At 39.8% G+C, this 18,544-nt stretch overlaps 1 long non-coding RNA gene across 3 annotated transcripts in view; it reads left to right on the top strand.

Moving 5' to 3' along the window:
- The window catches only part of LOC104698434, an 86,690-nt gene extending 70,042 nt beyond the window's left edge, over positions 1 to 16,648 (top strand). Inside the window, exons 1-4 of one of the 3 annotated variants that reach the window (XR_005604556.1) lie at positions 4,583 to 4,879; positions 5,185 to 5,347; positions 10,348 to 10,493; positions 11,647 to 16,648. This is a non-coding gene — a long non-coding RNA (uncharacterized LOC104698434). Of the gene's footprint in view, positions 1 to 4,582; positions 4,880 to 5,184; positions 5,348 to 10,347; positions 10,494 to 11,646 lie in introns of those variants that run through there. The other 2 variants (XR_005604555.1, XR_005604557.1) reach the window with 2 other exon arrangements.
- The last annotated feature ends 1,896 nt before the right edge of the window (positions 16,649 to 18,544 follow it).

Here is an 18,544-nt window from a genome sequence, read left to right on the forward strand (position 1 = left end):
AGTTGTTCTTATCTCAGAGAAAAGGAAATGTATTTTGGTAATGAAGTAGTCAAGATACAATAAGTTAGGTTTAACCCTCACAAATATCTATATAAAGATGTTTGTGCTTCCCAAGTATTGGTCTGTGAGTTGTTGCAGCCTATGTAGTAATACGGTTGAATTCCAAGGTTATCTTATTTGTTCTTCCTCTTCAATATAGAAATGAAGATTTCCTTGGATGTTCTTCAAGGTCAGCAAAACATTGTTTTCTTTCCGTCATCTGGGAAGGAAAACATTTCTGGCCCTTAAAAATATGTATTGTCTACTTAATGGATTTGCAAAAGAAGCCTAGTGAAATCTGTGTGGACTAGAAGAGTTGTTTTGCGTCAAAGCTATTTAAAACAATCCAAGTTAATAATAACAACATTTTTTTAGATGCACAGGAGTGCATGTGAATAGAAAGAACTATTCAATACAGGCTCTTATAGGAAGATTACTTCAATTTACACATTGATCACTGGTGGAGGTAACACGTGTCCGGGTCTAATGTCTTTTGTGTACATCTCCATCCTGGCATGAATTAAACCACACCATGTTTTGCTGTTCCCTATTCATTCTGCTGAGAGGGAGCCCAGGGGATTTCTGGTCGAATTGTACAAATATATAAAGCTTGGTAGTACTGATTCCAATTTACAATGGGAGTGGCAGTCTGTTTGCTTACTAAATTTCAGGATAAGTTTTCCATAGACATTTCATTTGCTGACAGTAAATTTCAAATCTGTTTGCAGGAGAGGTATTGTAATCCTGCATAGTAAATATGCTTGTAGACATTCACTTAAAAATTGCATGCATTTGGTGTTTTGGAGACATGAGCAAAACTGTGCTGACTCTGTGCACCAATAGTAAATAACTTTCCCAAGGTATCTGGTTGTTTCCTAGATATGCGTTAAAGAAACAAAGTCTAACACTTTCCCTCAATTACTTCTGAGTTTGTAATTAAATCCATATGAGAAGAACTGTTTGTTGGATTGGGGTGAATAAAGTGCTAGTAAAACCAACTCTAATTTCCTGGCCAGTCACTGTTTTCCTTCCCTTGTGCACCAGTGGCTATTCCAGGGATCACTGCCAGATCTGTAGCCATGTCCCCTAGGGCTTTGGTCTTGACACGTCTTTCAAAATAAACAGGACAGAGGATGTGGACAAGCAAATCTGTTACACAGACCCAAGCAAAGTTTCAGAAGCACCACCAACCCCCTGTGGGTCTTGCTTCTTGGAACCTTGCTTTTACTATATACCAGGGGATAAGGACATGGTGAGGTAGAGCTTGATTCCCACCCTCACTTATTTTGGGAACTCTCTGACTAAACCCTGAGCTTGATTAAAATGCAAATCCTGCTGTACACTACTTTAAAGTTATCTTAAACATTTCCATTGCCTTAATGAAGTTGAAATCAAGCCTGTAGATTGGCATCTCAAAGGAAAATGTGGGCACTACAATAAAAATGATGTGGGTGAATCAGTAGGTGTCAGATTGCTGAGTCCATAATGAATAATTATCTCAGCATAATTATTCTATGCGCTGTTTTTCAGGCAAGATGTAAAATTGAGGTCCTTTTGTTTCTTGGTAATTAAAACCACATCTTTTATGTGATTGCACCTTACAAAAGTGTCTCTCTTTTGGAGAATATGGCCTGCTAATAGTATCCAAGGCTAGATAGGGAACTATTATACTGATTATTAGAATTGTCTGTCCTATATAATTTTCTCTTTCAGCATCTGTTACTAATTTTTGAATTTTCATTTCAGTTTATATATGTATTTTGCAGAAGAAACACTTATGTTGTACTTTCTGTGATACATTTTTTAAATTTTGTGCATATGAACAGGGTTTTGATACTGCTCCTGGACCAGATTTGACGTAATTTTGAGTTCAAAAATCAACTGCTGGATTTCAAAAGCAACTGGATGCATTCATGGGGTAAAAATACATGAAAAGTGTTAAACACAAAGACACAACTTCTGTTTCAGGAAATCCTTGAGTTGTAAACTGGTAAAAAATGGGAGAATATTCTTAAGAGTCCTGAATGTTCCCTCTATTCTTAAATTTTTCCCTTGGTATCTGTTGTTGACCACTATCAGAACAATAACTGGGGCTATACATACTTTTTATTTTGTGCAGAATGGCTATGCTTAGTTTTCTGTGTAATATACTGTAATGACTGAAATGTCCCACCATTCGGTTTTTCCCCAAGGCAAGAATGCAAACCTGTTTTTCAAAAAAGTATTGAAAATTTAAGTAGATTATTTTCTCTTGAAGCAATGTTACTTGGGATATATTTTTCTATAGAAATATTCCTGTTCAATTTTATTACCAAAATGGGCATCTTATCAAAATGTCTTGCACTTTCTGTAACTTATGGTGGTTTTTTGGACATTATTACTTGGCCTGTTCTTGGAGCTATTATGGGAAATTGGATGCAGAAAATGGTTTCTCATGTTCCATCCAACTTCTTCAGCATATCCTCTTCTGCATTTGCTATGTGCCAATGCAATTATTTTGAGTGGAAGAATCACAAAAAACCAAATTTAGATGAGACATAGCTAAAAGCATTTTCATGCATCCATCCCAGAGATAACAGTTAAAGGATACTTTTGCGAAGAGCAGTAAGTCTGTCTAATTAAAACTGGATTACTGACCTGCTGCCCAGAATCAGATTAAAGAATTAATTTAGCACACAGTGGCAAACCGGGATTTTTCTAAAACTTTTCCTGTCATTATTTAGTGATTGCAACCAATAAGGGCTGCTTTTGGCTTTACCTTTGACTGCCCACAGATTACGCCTATGCAGCCTGTCAAGATGTGACTTGAGATGAATATTTCTTTTTCTCTGGCAAAACTGGAGAAAAAAGGGATAGAAGACATGAAACATCCAACTCTGAAGTCAGACACAAAAACTAAGAAGTCGGAGATGAAATCCATCTGACGTCTTTCTATCTTCATAACTTGGATATGATAGGAGAATGTTCCTTTTGTGAAACAACAGTAGGAGGAAGACAATAAAATAAAGGGTGAAGAAGATGGCTTGGTCATTGTAATGGCAACTAGGAAATGAGAAGAAAACCACTAATTACTCCATGACTAGTGTTTGGAGAAAGAAAATCCTCATGCTTGAGCAATACAAGCATCAGAATCTCGGGTGAAACTATGTAACATACTGCATTTTCTTTGTGACAGTACATGGTGTGGTGGCTTTAAACAAAACAGCAGTTATTTATCCTGGCTGAAATTTGACTGATCAATGGTAAATACAATTTTGAGCTTATCAAGAAGTCATCAAGATAGCTGTGTCTGGCTAGATTATGACTAAGAAGGAAACCAGAGGCACTGGAACTAATGTTTCAGACTCTGTGGGAAATAGCAGAGTATGTATACCCAGGTCCTGAAGGTCCTCAACCTGTTTGAACCATGTTTCAGGAAGTGAATAATAAAAAAAGAAATCTATTATATATAATATAAACTTTGATATATTTCCATGTGTCTCCTGGGCTGGGTGTGGAACTGGAGAATCAGCTCTGGCAGTCAGTTGTGGTCTGCAGTCAGCTACCTGTGGGACTCAGGTGTACCCTGTGCTGATCAAACTGTGAGACCTGTGCTTGCCATGAGACATTATCAAAATAAAGAGATATGTCATGTGCTTGGAGAGGTACAGAATAAGGCAGTTCTCAAGCAGGAGGCCGAGGTATCTTTTTCTCCTGTGTTTGCCAAGTGCATTTACACTTGGAGTACTTGGCTGCCACTTGTGCAGACTTCCCTTGGAAACATTTTCCATCTGTCATGCTTACATGCAAAATAACCCCTGGAGATTCCACCCCCATCCCTGAAATGGAACCTCTCTTTGTCTCTTACAACTTTCAGCAAGGTTCTTATTAAAGAGACAGAGAGGAGAGGAAAAAACACAGACAAGGTCCTTTCTAGCGTTTCACATTCAAGAGCTGTAGCCAACAAGATCACAAATGCCTGGAATGGCAAAGAGAAAGGGACTCAGTTTCACCTTGACTCCTTATTTCCACTAGCAATCCTCCCTTTATCTGCAGCACTGTAAGCTGCATCAGCTGCTTCATCCAGGCCTACTAAGAATTGAGTCTCTTTATATGTGGAGAGCTGTGAAATAAAGTAGAGCTAGTAGTCCTTGACACTGCTTTCTCCTATACTTAGAACTGCATGTGAAATACCAGCCACCTTCTTCACAAAAGTAGCAGAAAATACTTTTCATTATGATTTGTAACACCATTCCCTCTTATAATACATCACTCACATCAACAGCAAAATGCGAAAAAAAATCACTGAAAAGATATATGAGAGGATGGGCATCCTAAACCTGATCAGTGATGATGCAGGGGTGATATCCGTCTCTCTTATGTCTTCTTTTTTCAAAACTGTAATTATTTTGCAAATAGGCCGCTCTCTTATATAATGATTGTGATTTTTCAGAAGACAATCTTTGGACAGCACTTTATAATTTCTACAAGATATTTAATGAATAGGCATTAGGAAAACTAGATCATTTGAACAAATGGGATCTTTCTTTAATGGAATTTCCTTGACTTAAATTTCTGCTTCACATATTATGTAAAAGGAAGCTGCATATTCAGAAAATTGAGTGGCAAGACCTGCTTAAAAGACTGGCTGTTGTGCCTATCACTGACAGCGAAAGCCTGAAATTTCTGTTGTAATTTGGTTATATTTTGGTCATAGGGACATTTAAAACTACCTTTAAGTATAAGTATATTGGAAATAAGTATAGCTCTTATTTTTCAGAAGGATTTTTTGGCTTCTCCCATCTACTCTCCCCTCCCAGCTCTATACAAGCCATATCACTCAAGGCACTGGAAACAACAGGTTAGCACATTTTCCATGAAGAAGTATTGAACTTCTGCCCATTAACTGGGCTCCTTCAGCTCTCCTGCCTGACACCACACAGTGTGCCAGGCTTTGGCTGGGCTGACAAGTCTTTGCTGTGTTTTATTTTAATAAAAAGCACAATCAGCTGGTGCAGTGATAAAAAATCAGTTTATCAGGGATAAACAAAACAAGTTATTCAGAGGGAAATGATACATAACTGCTTGTGATTGAAGTCTTTAAGAATTACTTGTAGGAGAAGAAAGGAATTGCATAACAAATTTAACTCCCTGTTTTTTTCTCAGAATATGAGTGAAACGGGGCAAAACTATCCTGTGAGCCAAAACACACAAATGCTGATCATGCTCTTCGGCAGGCCTCTTAAATGCGTTTTTACTGAATTGAATGCTATCACCAATTCATTCTGTAATGGAAGAAAAAGAAGGTGGAAGGTGGAACCTTGTGGAAGTATCCTTTTTTCAGAGAAGACAGAAGACAGAAAATGAGTTGGAAAAATTCTTTTGAGACCTCTCCCCTCACCAATCCAAAAAATGAATACAAATCTAATGCATTGTTTGAAAACTGAAAAAAATACAGGCACAAGAAAGTACTCTCAGTTTACCAGAATCAGGCCTGTTGCAGAGACCCTCAGAGACCATTGTGTCCTTCTCCATATCCCTTTTCAATGCATTTCAGTAATTGCTGCATGCTGTTATCCAGCATCCATGCTTCACCACAGGGGTGTCTGCAGTTCCGTTTTGGCTGAGGAATTTATGGTTTGCAGGGATAAGAGACAAAAGGATAGCAGAAAATGGCAAAAAGGCAAGATAAATCTGGTGGTGCCCTCTGATCTCCATGGTCTGCTGTCTGCAGGCTGTAACCCCATGCAGAGTGCAGATGCACACACATGAATACACACTGCTAGTCTCCCTCTACTTCCCTGCAGTTGGCTTTGCCATGCCACCTGTCTTCATACCACAGGAAGATATTCCTTATTCCCAGGCTTGCTGGAAGGAGGGGGATGAGGGATGGAAAAGGAGGCTGCTGTCAGGATGCAGGGGAAGAGGGGTTCTGTCAGGTGATCCTGCAACTTCCCCACAATGACTCTCTCACCGCGCCAACCCCAGATCAGGAGACACTGCTGGTCACAGACTAATAGGGGCAATTGCACTTTGTGTGTCTGATGGATAAACTGCTATGGTAATTGCCTCTCCACATACTGTATAAACAGTGAATGATAGATTTCTGATGAGCAATCAAGACTCTGGACAGAGAAGGATTAGAGACAGAAATTAATATATATTTGTACATACAGTTATAGATGTAAAAGGTTGATGCCTTGCTGTTCTGGGAGCCAGAATAGCTTATTATGGTCACAGGTCTGAGGTTATATCATGTTTATATTCTAATATCCTGGTTTTAATGTCTAATAACAGTCAGAAATTTTCTGAATTTTTTCTGGTCCAGAAGTGATTTCTATCCACATGTAATTTTTTTGGTAAAATTTGAAAAGGAATGGTTCTTGGGGTTATTTTTCCCTCCCCAAAATTATTCAGGTCTTATCATGGGCTGCTGAAAAAAGGATTTGAGTAAGGCTAAATCCACCTGCCTTCTGCCAGGGCATACCCAAGGAGAAGCATCAGCAACTCTTCTGTCAAAACAGGATCCAACCTATGTACATCAGGACTTCACTTCTGTACAGTAACAGAGTGTAGGAAAAAAAAATCTCTGCCACAGAAAGTGAAAGAAGTGAGGTCAGTATGAGAAAAAACAAGGAATGTGGGCGAAGAAGGAAAGTTTGGTGTGCTGTATCTAGGAATTCTGAGAAAGATAGTGAGGGAGGACAAAAGGGTGAGTTATGCATATCTTTGATCAAAAAGACATTACTATGTTTTAGTTGCTTCTCATTTTTCTCACCATCTTTTGGCAGTTGCTTTGCCTTCTGGGAAGGCCCATGGCCCTGTTTTGTTTCTGTGAATATTTTCTGTCAGCTTATGGTGAATGTTTCTTGCACTCATTGACTGAGTTCCTTGCAGTGTATCTCCAAGGGCTGCATGGATGTCACGTAGTCGTGTATTTTCTCTAGGTTATCAGCATCATCCTCACTGACTCAGGGAACAAGGCTTTGTTTAACTGCTGTCTCTCTCTGGTGTGGAAAGTAATTGCAAATTTGTATTTACTCTTTTTTTTTTTTTTAACTGAAAAGGGGGCAGATAACAATCCATGATGCTAGACAATCTTCAGTAAGTACAGACGAGGCTGAGACATTTCAGTACTTTTTTGCAAGTACTCGGTGTGTGCCATTTCCTGTTAGTGTCCTTGTTCTTAAGCAAATGTTGCACTCACTGTTTTGAAATGTGAATGTTTTAACTTCTGCACTGCCCAGGGCATTCCTTCTGCTGCTGGCTCAAGTTTGCTTATGGTTTTAATGGCTCAGACTAAACCCCTTCTGAACATTTTCTCACTTGTATGAATGGGTTTTTCATTGCATAGGAGTACTGCGTCATTGCTGAAATGACACTATCTTTTCCTAAAATATGTTTTTATTCCCTATCATCAGCTTGGTGTGGCCACACAAACCATGTACATTCTGTTCTTATTATCTGACTAATCTCTATCAATTCACTCTAGTCCAAAGGTTAGACAAACCCTACAGCTGACATTTGCAGCCTCATATTTGGAATCAGGACTGTGAGAACATCTTTGCTTGAGCTTCTAATCACCACCTGCAGATAACTTTTCCATTTCTCTGGCAACTTAATTATGCATTGTAATTGATTTGGAGCCTATGAAAAAGAGACATCATTGTGAAACGTGATATTACAGATTATATACTTATCTAATTTTTAAGTCCTACATTACATTATTGTCTTTGATGAGGGAGAAGAAAGCTCTTTGTGACTTAGGAAGTTATTCCCAAAGTCTTAATAAGTTATTTGATTTTTTTTTTTTGGTTAGCCAATACTGCAGTCTGAGGATATGAAATCACTTCCTCCCCCCCCCTCCAAAAGAGATCAAACAATGGAAATTAGGACCTGTGGATACTCCAAACATTTGCAAATGAACACATATGAAAAAGGAAGGAGGACCACCTAACAGTCTTTTTAGATTGCTCTTTATCAGGGTGTTTCCATCTAAAGGGATGTAAGACTCTGAACCTCCTAGCCAGCATGGGTATATGAAAGCAGTGCTGCTTGACCTACCTGACCTCCTTCTATGACAAGGTGACCCATTTAGTGGATGAGGGGAAGACTGTGGATGTTGTCTACCTAGATTTTAGTAGTCTTTGACACTGTCTCCCACATCATCCTCAAGCAGAAATTAGCTGCTTATGACATGGATAGGTGTGGTCTTCCCTGGATGAAAAACTGGCTGGATGTCTCACCCCTGAGAGTAGTGGTAAATGGAATTAAATACAATTGGTGACCAGTCACTAATGGTGTTCCCAAAGGCTCCCAAAGTATCAGGGCCAGTCCTGTATAATATCTTTTATTGGTAATATGGATATGGGGATCAAGGGCACCTTCAGTAAGTTTGCAGATGGCACCAAGTTGGCAGGACTGTTAGTCTCATGCAAGGCTCTGCAGAGGGACCTGGTCAGACTGGATCAATGGGCCAAGGATAATTGTGCGAAGTTCAAGAGAGCAAAGTGCTGGGTCCTTTCCTTGGGTCACAACAACCCCATGCAGTGCTACAGGCTGGGGGAAGAGTGGCTGGGAAGCTGTCCAGAGGAAAAAGAAGCTGGAGATGCTGGTTGACAGCCAGCTGAACGTGAGCCAGCAGTGTGCCCAGATGGCCAAGAAGACCAATGGCATCCTGGCTGGTATGAAGAATAGTGTGGCCAGCAGGGCCAAGGAAGGGATTGTAACCCTGTACTTGACACTGGTGAGGCCACACCTTGAGCACTCTGCCCAGTTCTGGGCAGGTGATACTGTGTATACAGTATGTAGATAGGCAATTACCATAGCAGTTTGTCCATCAGACACACAAAGTGCAATTGCCCCTATTAATCTGTGACCAACAGTGTCCCCTCACCTGGGATGGGCACGGTGAGATAGTCATTGTGGGGAAGTTGCAGGATCATCTGTTTTCTTTAAACATGCAGTGTTTAAAGAAAAACATTGAGGTGCTGAAATGTGTCCAGAGAAGGACAACAGAACTAGTGAAGGGTCTGGAACACAAGTCTGATGTGGAATGGCTGAGGAAGCTGGGGTTTAGCCTGGGAAAAAGGAAGCCATGGGGAAATCTTACCACTCTCTACAATGACCTGACGGAAGGTTGTAGACAGGTGGGGTTGGTCTCTTCTTCCAGGTAACAAGTGACAAGATGAGAGGAAATGGCTTCAAGTTGTGCAGGGGAAGTTTAGATTGGGTAGTAGGGAAAATTTCTTCACCTAAAGGGTTGTCAAACACTGGAACAGGTGGAGGGGTTTTCAGCCCCTGGGAGCTGACAGAAGGGAGTTTTACCCCTTGTGTGCCGACACAAAGAAGCCCAGAGGTCAGCGCTGAAACCCCTCTGGAAGGCGGCACTCAGTGCCCAGCACACAATGAAAAAGGGTTAGAGGTCCTCACCCCAAAAGGGGCTGTGTCTTCCTGTCACCGTTATGCAGGCACGCAGGCCAAGGGAAAGAAGTAAAGAGAGGGGACTCTCCGTGCGTGTTCCACGCAGGTTTACTCCTGTGAAAAGACAAGACGAAGAGGCCAGGGGTCTTATACTGGGTATGGAGTAGGGAGGGTCCAGGGATCTTATACTGGGTATGGAGTAGGTGGGGAAAGGGATCTCAGCCAATGGTATAGACACAAGCAGGTGGGATTGACGGGAAGGAAACCAATGGGAACAACACATAGGAGGGACTCAGGGAAGGATCCAATGGGGCGTCGAGGAACAAGGAACTTTCTAGAGCTAATACATATTAAAGAAGGAAAATGAATATACATAATTTCATACAGAAAACAGAGAGACAAAATATTAACCAATCAGGGGAAAACATGCAAAAGACAAAACAAGGGAATCATGGGTTCTCACCATGACTGAAGTTACATGCTAAACTTGGGTTGCTAACCACCACAGCGGGTTGCCTGGGTTTTTCTCAGGAGAAACAATGGTTGGAGCCACCTGCACTGCCACAAACAGGTTGTCCAGGAAAGTGGGTGAGTCACCATCTGTCAATGCATTTGAAAGACGTATAGATGTGATGCTTAAGGTTATGGTTTAGTGATGGACTTGGCAGTGCTTGGGTAATATTTAGACTTGATGATCTTAGAGGTATTTTCCAACCTAAATGATCCTATGATTGTCTATGCTATTTTTTTCCTGGGAATGTTAGCTCTAATAAGTAGCATTTTAAATAATACCTTCCAGAGTCTGAGTGCCTTTAATATTGGGATCATAACAAACCTGTACATTTTGTTGCAAAACATTAGTAAGAAGCAGAATTACTGTGAATGGTGAATGTTTTCCATACATAGATCTCTCTACATATGTGTGCATCAAGATGGCATTCGATAAGACTCTTTATGGATAGGACCAAAATACATCTCAAACTTTGCCGTGCTGAATCTAGAAACAACAAGTTTGGGAGAGTTAACTTCCTCAGGAAAACAGGAATGAATTTGTAAGTAATTTAACACACGAGATTCAAAACCTGCAAAAGTCAGACTAGGTAAGATTGCCTTTTATGTATGTTTAAAAGGAGAAATAAATAGAAATTTGGTGTTCTTTCAAAGGTATCAGGTATTACTGTACAGTATATGTGACATAGAACACACCAAGAAAGATTTATCAAAGAAGTGACTGACAGCTTCATGCTACTATTGCACAGTTCATGATCAAACATGACAAAATGGTCCTTAGAAACATCAGACCATTTGCAGACCCACTGGAAAGGAAATGAGAAGTTTTAGATGTGATGGAGACACCTTTCAGATCTATTGGAATGATATGAAGAGCTCCAGAGGGACCCCTCCTTAACATATAAAGACACTGAGGTCTAGAGAATCACAATGCAGTCCACTTCAGGACCTGGAATAAATTTACTGTATAGCAAACAACAGTGCTGCAGGGCAAACAGTGCAAAAAATTAGTGGTCCCTCAATAATCTCCAATCACCATAAATAAGATGGAAAATCTAACTTGCACTGAACTTTTGGTCTGTGCACACTAATTCTCTGGAGTGATTCAAAGGATGAATTCATCTGATCTGCTTGCAGTACTCTGAAAAGCCAAAGATGTTGATCGGGAAAGATCAAGGCTTTTGAAGATGGTAAATTTGGATGAAACCAAGAATGTGATAAAAGAACTGGAGGCCTGGCTGCAGAGCCTATTGCCTTTGCTTACATGCTATAAACAAATGTATATGTACACAGTAGTGCCTTGCTATGCTCATTATCTTGGAGCTACTCCTGTGGAATAAAAAAGTGGGCTTGCATTGAACGAAAAACAAGAGATGTGTGTTAGAGATGTGAAAATCAGCTGTGTTGTGTAGCTTGTCATAGCACCAGGAGCAGGCACCACTACCAGTTATGAGAGTAACTCTGCTGACAGAGTTGTGACTCATACAACCAGTGCAGCTCAGAAATGACTATCAGTGACCTGAGTAACACTGGTTTTAGGAGAGGGTCAGAATTGTTTGACAATGAGCTTATGGGCAGCAGTAGTGGAGCATCTTTATTGTTACACCTCCTTGTGTTTCAGGAGAAATTTTCAGTTCAGCATGGCTGCAGGTGTGAAATATGAAATATCAATTTTTCCTTGTTTTACCTCTACAGAAGTGAAAATGTGACAAAGGAGAATGCAACCACATGAGGGAAAATGTCTCTGCCTCAGAGTTCACTGGAAATATCTTCAAAAGACTGGTCTCAGAAACACCAACAGGACACCAGCTGGTGCTGACTGCATGTGACAACCTCTCCAAGATGAGATAGAGCAGTCACACAACGTAAAAGTCCCTGACGGTTAAATATGCATTACCTAGTCCTTGTTGGCTTTCAGTCATGCTTCTTTCTTTCTTCACTGGGTTATTTTAGGTCTACAGGAACCTATGTTTCCCTCTAATCAGATTCCTGTAGCCAGGTGCTCTGGAAGTCCTTGGATTTCAAAAGATGGAAGAGTGGAGGAAACACAGTCAGGGAACCTCTGACAGACAGACTGTGTATTGACGCTGAAAAGACAATAGTCTCATGAACATCCAGGACACAGAACAGCTGTGACTAAGCAGCCAGAGAAAAGCAGAGGGAAAAAAATTCCTAGAATACTCCTTTTATCATTCTTTTATGCATCTAGAATTGTTGTTATGAATCCAAAGCTTAGATTCAGAAAAACAGAGCCTACTCTTTGCAGCATGTTGAGAACTGTTAACTAGCAGTGAGAAAGGTCAGTAAAAAAAAACCTCAGTGATTGAAGGGACACTGAGAAACACTGGGAAAGAGATCTACAGATATTCAGGTAAGTTCTACATGTCCTATTAAGTTTTGTTGCGTTGCTTGTAATGGAGCAATTTGCAGCAGAGAAGGAATCGCTACTTTGCCACCAGAGCCTCGACTTAGTGCAGTCTGTATCTGCCCAGTGGGGAGATGTGACTGGAAACAAGAGACCTGTGACCACTGACACCACAGATGTGCATTTGAGCAGTGACTCTGAGGCTGAAGTTAAGACATGAGCATGCACGCTACTTAGGAACACCACATAAACACATGAATGCATGGATTCCTAGGGGTTAAAGGAATGATAAAGGCTTATTAAAGCTGTCTGGATTGGTAGGAGTTGTAATGTTCAATGCAGGCAGCATGAATAAGTATTAATATTTTAAAGTTCTGTGTGGTTTTATGTTCACTTACTGTCATCTAAGTTAAACTCTGACTGAATGTTCTGGTGTTAGTACTTGTGTTGTCACTTTAAATCAAATTCTTCCTTCAAATTCAAAAGTTTATGAGACTTAAAGTATCCTTACTGGAGTTTGTCTTTCGTTTACAATATAGTGCAAATATAGTTCATGGGGCTACAAGACTGGATCCAGTAAAAGTGTATTTATGTAAGTGATTATGTATTTCTTCACTTAAACTTTGGTGACTGCATGATGCTTTTTTTGGAAAATAGAATAAATGGTGTAGTGTATTCAAATATTGTCTCCTAATTTTTACATGAGAATTCAGCTTTTGAACTCCTATCAACATGTTTGATGTTAAGATAGACTTCACATTCTTTATAAACAAGAGCTCCATTGATTCAGATTAAACAGTGGTGAGTGGTGTGTCCTGCATCTCATTGTGATCTTTGCAGAAATATGAATGAAATGGCATTTGAAAATTGTTGCAGAACCACAGCCATGCACTTTTGAATATTTCATTAATTAATTATGAATTTAAAAAAAATACGTTGCTGTGCTTCTCAGAGTGGAATTGTCCCCCAAGACATCTCAGGAGGATCATCTCAGTGAGCAGCCTAAGCTCACAGAGTAAACAGAAGTTGTTCCTGTCTCCTAGGATGATTTCGCCCAATTTTTTTTCTAGCCAGAACACTGTTGCTTTTTATTTCTTCTGTTGAGATTTTTCAATCATATACAAGAGCAATTTCTGGTAATCAGGAGGCTGCAGCAGCTGGCTACAGCAGATGCTTAAAAGTTGTCAAAAAATCAAGGCCCATTTTTGCAGAAGTGACATTACCTATCAGGACAGACACAAACTCTGGGGAATCAGCAGTGTTCCTGGAATTGTGGCACCTTGTGCACAGAAACACAGAACCAGGCAAAGCTTTTCTGACGGCACCAGAACCAGCAACAGCTTGCAGGTCTGTGGAACATGCTCTGGAGAAGGGATGCCAGCAACAACTAATGGCCTTCTGGAAATAAAAAGGGCAGCAAAAGCGAAGTAGGAATTTAGAAAACTACTTCAAGTCTTAAAAAATACTGGCTTCATTTTGAGAATCTGGCTAATCTATTTCCTTGAATTATTTCTTCTGCTATCACTTTGAGAAATGCAAGGAGAATGACTCAATCCTCTAGCATCTTACATGCGTCTTAGTCATTGTCAATCACAAAAAAGTTACAGTCTGCTTCTCATGTTGAATTGAAACACTTCCTGAGAGAATAGGCATACTTGATGCAATGCTGAGTCACTCTCAGCTGCTCACCATTATTAGGTATTCAGCACTGCTAAATTGATACAATTAATTTTCCTGAAGTCCCATAGAAGTCTCTTTATCCTCCTGACATCCCGATATTATTTCTATTCTTTTTTATTGTGGTAGTCAGTTTGTTGCTAAAACATTATTTCTTTTCTTTTTTATTATGGTAGTCAGTTTGTTGCTAAAACAAAGAAAACCCAGCTTTTGCTCTTGCTTTTATATTTGAATCCCACAGAGCAATTACTTTATTCTCATTTTTTTCCACTTATGTGTGAATCACTGCATCTTTCAGAATATGAATCTGTAGAACATGATGCTCTTAGGTGTAAAGGGAAAGGATAAAACCTCTTAGCCATCTCCTGAAAAGTCATAGAAAAAGAATCACTGGAGAGGCTGACCTACAGACCAGACAGTGTCCCTTAAACAAAAGTTTGGATATTTTCTGTGAATTATTGAGGCAGATGTTACCATTAAAGATAGGACACACACAAGTATAGACCAGAATGCTTTCCATTAAACATTTTATTCTTCAGTGCACTTGACCAACATGAAGCGCTCAAAGGTTATTACACTTACTCCCCTGATTTGCACAAAACTACCTTTTGTTTTCTTTTTTAATGCCTGTTTCATATGATTCTTGGGCATGGGTGATTTAAAGCTATAAAAGAACAGTTTGAGAAAAGCCATGTTTAAAAATGGCTCCTAACCCATCCCTCTGGAGAAAAGCGTGGTCATGGTAGGTGTTCTCTCCAGTGAGAAGAACTGGATGAGGCATGCACCTTGATCCTGGAGTTCAAGATACTGTGATTCTGCCTGGTAAAAGCAGAAAGCAAGTTTCAGAAAGGAGTACTTGTGATGACTTGTTGGATCTCTCTTGGCTTATCTCACCTGCCAGTCTGATGTACCAGGAGAGACTGGTTTCTTGGAAAGCAGATCCCAAAAGGTGGCTGGCCTCATTTTCTGAGTCAGCAGGCAATGTGCTCCATATACGTGTGCAGTGTAAGGATCCCAGATGTTAAAGTCCACCAGAGAAGGTTTGTTGGGGGAGCAGGTTTTATGTTTTACACTCCATGAACAAACTTTCCAGACCTTTCACCTGTAAAGCACAGTACTGTATTTCAAGCTGAAGGCAAACAACTCCCCTTCTTCTCCCTCTGAAAAACAATTCCTGTTAAACCATGGAAAACTTGTTAAGTCCTTAACAAGGTAGACAATTTGCACTCTCTCCTACTGCATTTCACATGAATGAAACAACATTCCTGCACTTTGTGAACTGCTAATGGCAAAAAGAGGCTGTCCAGATTTTAAGCCCCCTAAAAGACGACAGCAATAAACTTTCCAAAAGAGAAAGGAACATCACCTCTACTACTGCAAAATTATTTCTTCTCCTGAAACGTCACTTTCCTTTGCTCTCTCAGCCCATTCACTCTCCTCAGCATGCTTCCTTGACCCCCACTTCTGTGGCTTGAACCCTGCAAATTTCAAGGTCTAGGCTAAAATAAGGATGGAGCTGTGTCACCATGACTGATGAAACAGAAACTGTATTTTTCTTATGGATGATGCAGAATTTGTTTTTAAGAGTCTTTGTCTGTGTAGAAGCTTGACTCAACACAGGCAGTGAGCATCAGTGATTCCAAGAACAAGGGTAAAGTGTATTGCAAAAAGGATCCCAGAAAGGATAGTGGTTTTATTCTATGTAGATTGTCAGGATCTGTTCACACCACCAGAGAAGTAAATTGCATGACAGCACCAATCTTTTCAAGTAGAGCTTTTCCTTAACACCTTTTGTGTGGCTAATGCTGTGCCAAGAACTCATGTTTGTGTGGGACTTTCCCCATGTCATATCATAGATTGCAGGACCTTGGATATCTTCTCTTAATTCACTTTGGAAGATAAACAGGAGTGAATATCAATATAAGTAATCTGAATTGAAAAGAGCCTCAGCCTCATCACTTTCCCTAGTGTAAGTAGACAGTTATTGCTGTGATTTCCTGTTTATTAGAAAAAATACTAAAATGTTGGCAGTTTTGGAAATTTTCTATAACAAGCTTTGAACAGCAGAGGCATTTAAATATTTTTAATGAGAGTCCTGCCTTGAGCATATAAAATTAACTGAATTACACTTAATTAGGTCATCAGAACTTTCTAATCTTTTTACACTTTAGAGACATATTTAAAACACAGTAAATGTGAGTCTGAAGTTTTTTTAGGAAAATTGTTAAGGTCTGCAAACTTTTAGACATATCTGTACTGCACAAAACTTGATCTTGATCTCTTGATTTTCTTGTTCTCAGCTCTCTGATTTTCCCACTAAGGAAGGCTGTTGCTTTTGTAGAAGATTAAACTGTTTGTGATATGGATGCACACTCAGTAGTTACCAAAGGAAGAATGTCAGTAACTGTGGACTGTTTGCTTCAGGCAGGTGGATTTTTACAACTGAAACTCTCCTACAGCACTATGATTTGTCTATATGAGGTAGTACATGTCCTCATAAAAATTACATAAGGCCCCCAGAAGTGCCCATTGTGATTCCAAGTTTCATGTAAATTGGATCCTCAGTTGATATAAATGTGCACACTTTTGTTCTATGGCAAAAGGCTGTTAATATGTGTTGAGTTTTAAAAAATTAATTAAAATAATTGAAATTCACACTTCTGGTTTCTAGAGCTTCATTTTATTATATTAAATAACATTTGGCAGTTCAATTATGCCAGTGTTGAATCCCAAACATCACTTTTGTGTCATTGCGTGGAAGGCAAATTTCCCCATTTCTTTGCTGGAAGTTTTCCATACGTGAGGTATTAACTTGAATAATTAGAGACATCCTGAGAAAACCTCAATAAATTTTCCTCCTTTTGGTAGTTATACTTTGGGGAATGACACTGTTGGTGCTTTGCTGTCAAAGCTTTGCATTAAGAACAGAGAATAAAAATCAATTTCTACAACAAATTGATGGACTGCTGAAGGACTTTGTTCCATATCTGTGCTGACACCTTGAGGGTATCCAAAGCCATGTGCTCTATATTTGGAAACCTAGAGAACTAACTCGTGTTCATGTTCTGTCCATTTATTGAAAAAAGAGAAACAAAATCATGTCAGAAGCAAGGAAAACTAGATGGAGGCTCAAATTGCCTTGTGTGCCCAGGTGCTGATTTTTAACCATACCAGGACAGGCTTGGAAAGCTAGTTGTGCTCTTCTAAAAACAGGCAATGGAGGGAGAAGGGCCACTGATTATATTCCTCATCTGGTGCAGAAAGTCTGGGTTCAGTTTCTTGCTCTGCCATGACCCCAAAAGCTTCAGTGATCCTAGAATGATTTTTTTCTTGAAAATTAAGAGGTGCGCAAACTATGTGCAAATGCAAATGTCTTATCTTGATCTTGTTCTAACATAAATTCATTGTAAAACTATATTCTGATATGCACTTTAGAAACTTTTTTTTTAAATGTAAGCACTGTAGATAGGCAAAATGAAATTGCTTTGTGGATTGAGCCTTTCTAGTACCTAGACAAGAATATAGGGTCCTATATGCCTTTATCATTTTGTGGACTCTTGTGTGAAGGATGGGAAGAATTGCAGTCTCTCCACTTAATGTGGAACAGGAATTGTTCTCCATCTAATGCCTCAAAAGGGGCAGAGGAGAAATGACAGCAGCAGGATGAAACCTCGGCACCAGACTTTCTTGGCTGCCTGCAGGGAGGGAAATGAGTTACAACAATTCTGTATGGGACTAGTGCTTCCCCTCTCCTAATTGGATATTGCAGGTTCTCCTGGGCTGGTAAGGTGCCTGTTTCCTGCATTGAAGGTCCACGCAATTTAGATACAATTTGGTCCTCCAGTTTCCTTTGAAAAGGACACTCATATATGAATATCTAGATAGAATGAGCTTTTTTTGTATGTATATGAATTGCATTTATATGCAATGCATACTGCGTATACATACCAATATGTATTTATACCTCTGTGCGCTGTAACTGCAAAAGATTGTGATTTGCTTTTTGCTATATATGGACATGTTGGTCTGCAATGAGCTACATCTGAAATCTCATTCTGATCATCATTTACAGGTATCCACAGTTTGTCTTGCTTATGAGAGCAAATTTCGTAGGCATTTTACCTCAGGAACCTCGTGGTATCAAAGTCTCATATGGACTCTGCAGAGTGTCCTGGAGCGCTGCACCCGGGGCTAGCCAGTCCAGCTGGGGCATGCGAGGTGGTGTAGAAATTTTATTCATTGAAATTGTATTCAGTGATGATCTTTTAAGTGACCATGAAGATTGTCCTTTTCTTCTCCATGGTGCCACCAAGATAACATTGCTGCTCTGTGCAGGGGTTGGACAAGCTTATGTTAGAGTGAGCTGCTTATAGGCTGTAACAAGAGGAGCGAGACCAAGGACCCATGCCACCCTCTCCATCTCTTTGAAAGTGCAACTATACTCCTGGTTTACAATGCTGTTACAGCCCTGGTCCTTCTTCGGGTCATGCATCCACCAGCCCTGGACTGCAGTGCATTTTTTGGTTTTGCTTTTGCTAAAAAGAATATAAT

The sequence above is a fragment of the Corvus cornix genome, chromosome 1A (genome assembly GCF_000738735.6).
Source record: "Corvus cornix cornix isolate S_Up_H32 chromosome 1A, ASM73873v5, whole genome shotgun sequence".
NCBI lineage: Eukaryota > Metazoa > Chordata > Aves > Passeriformes > Corvidae > Corvus > Corvus cornix.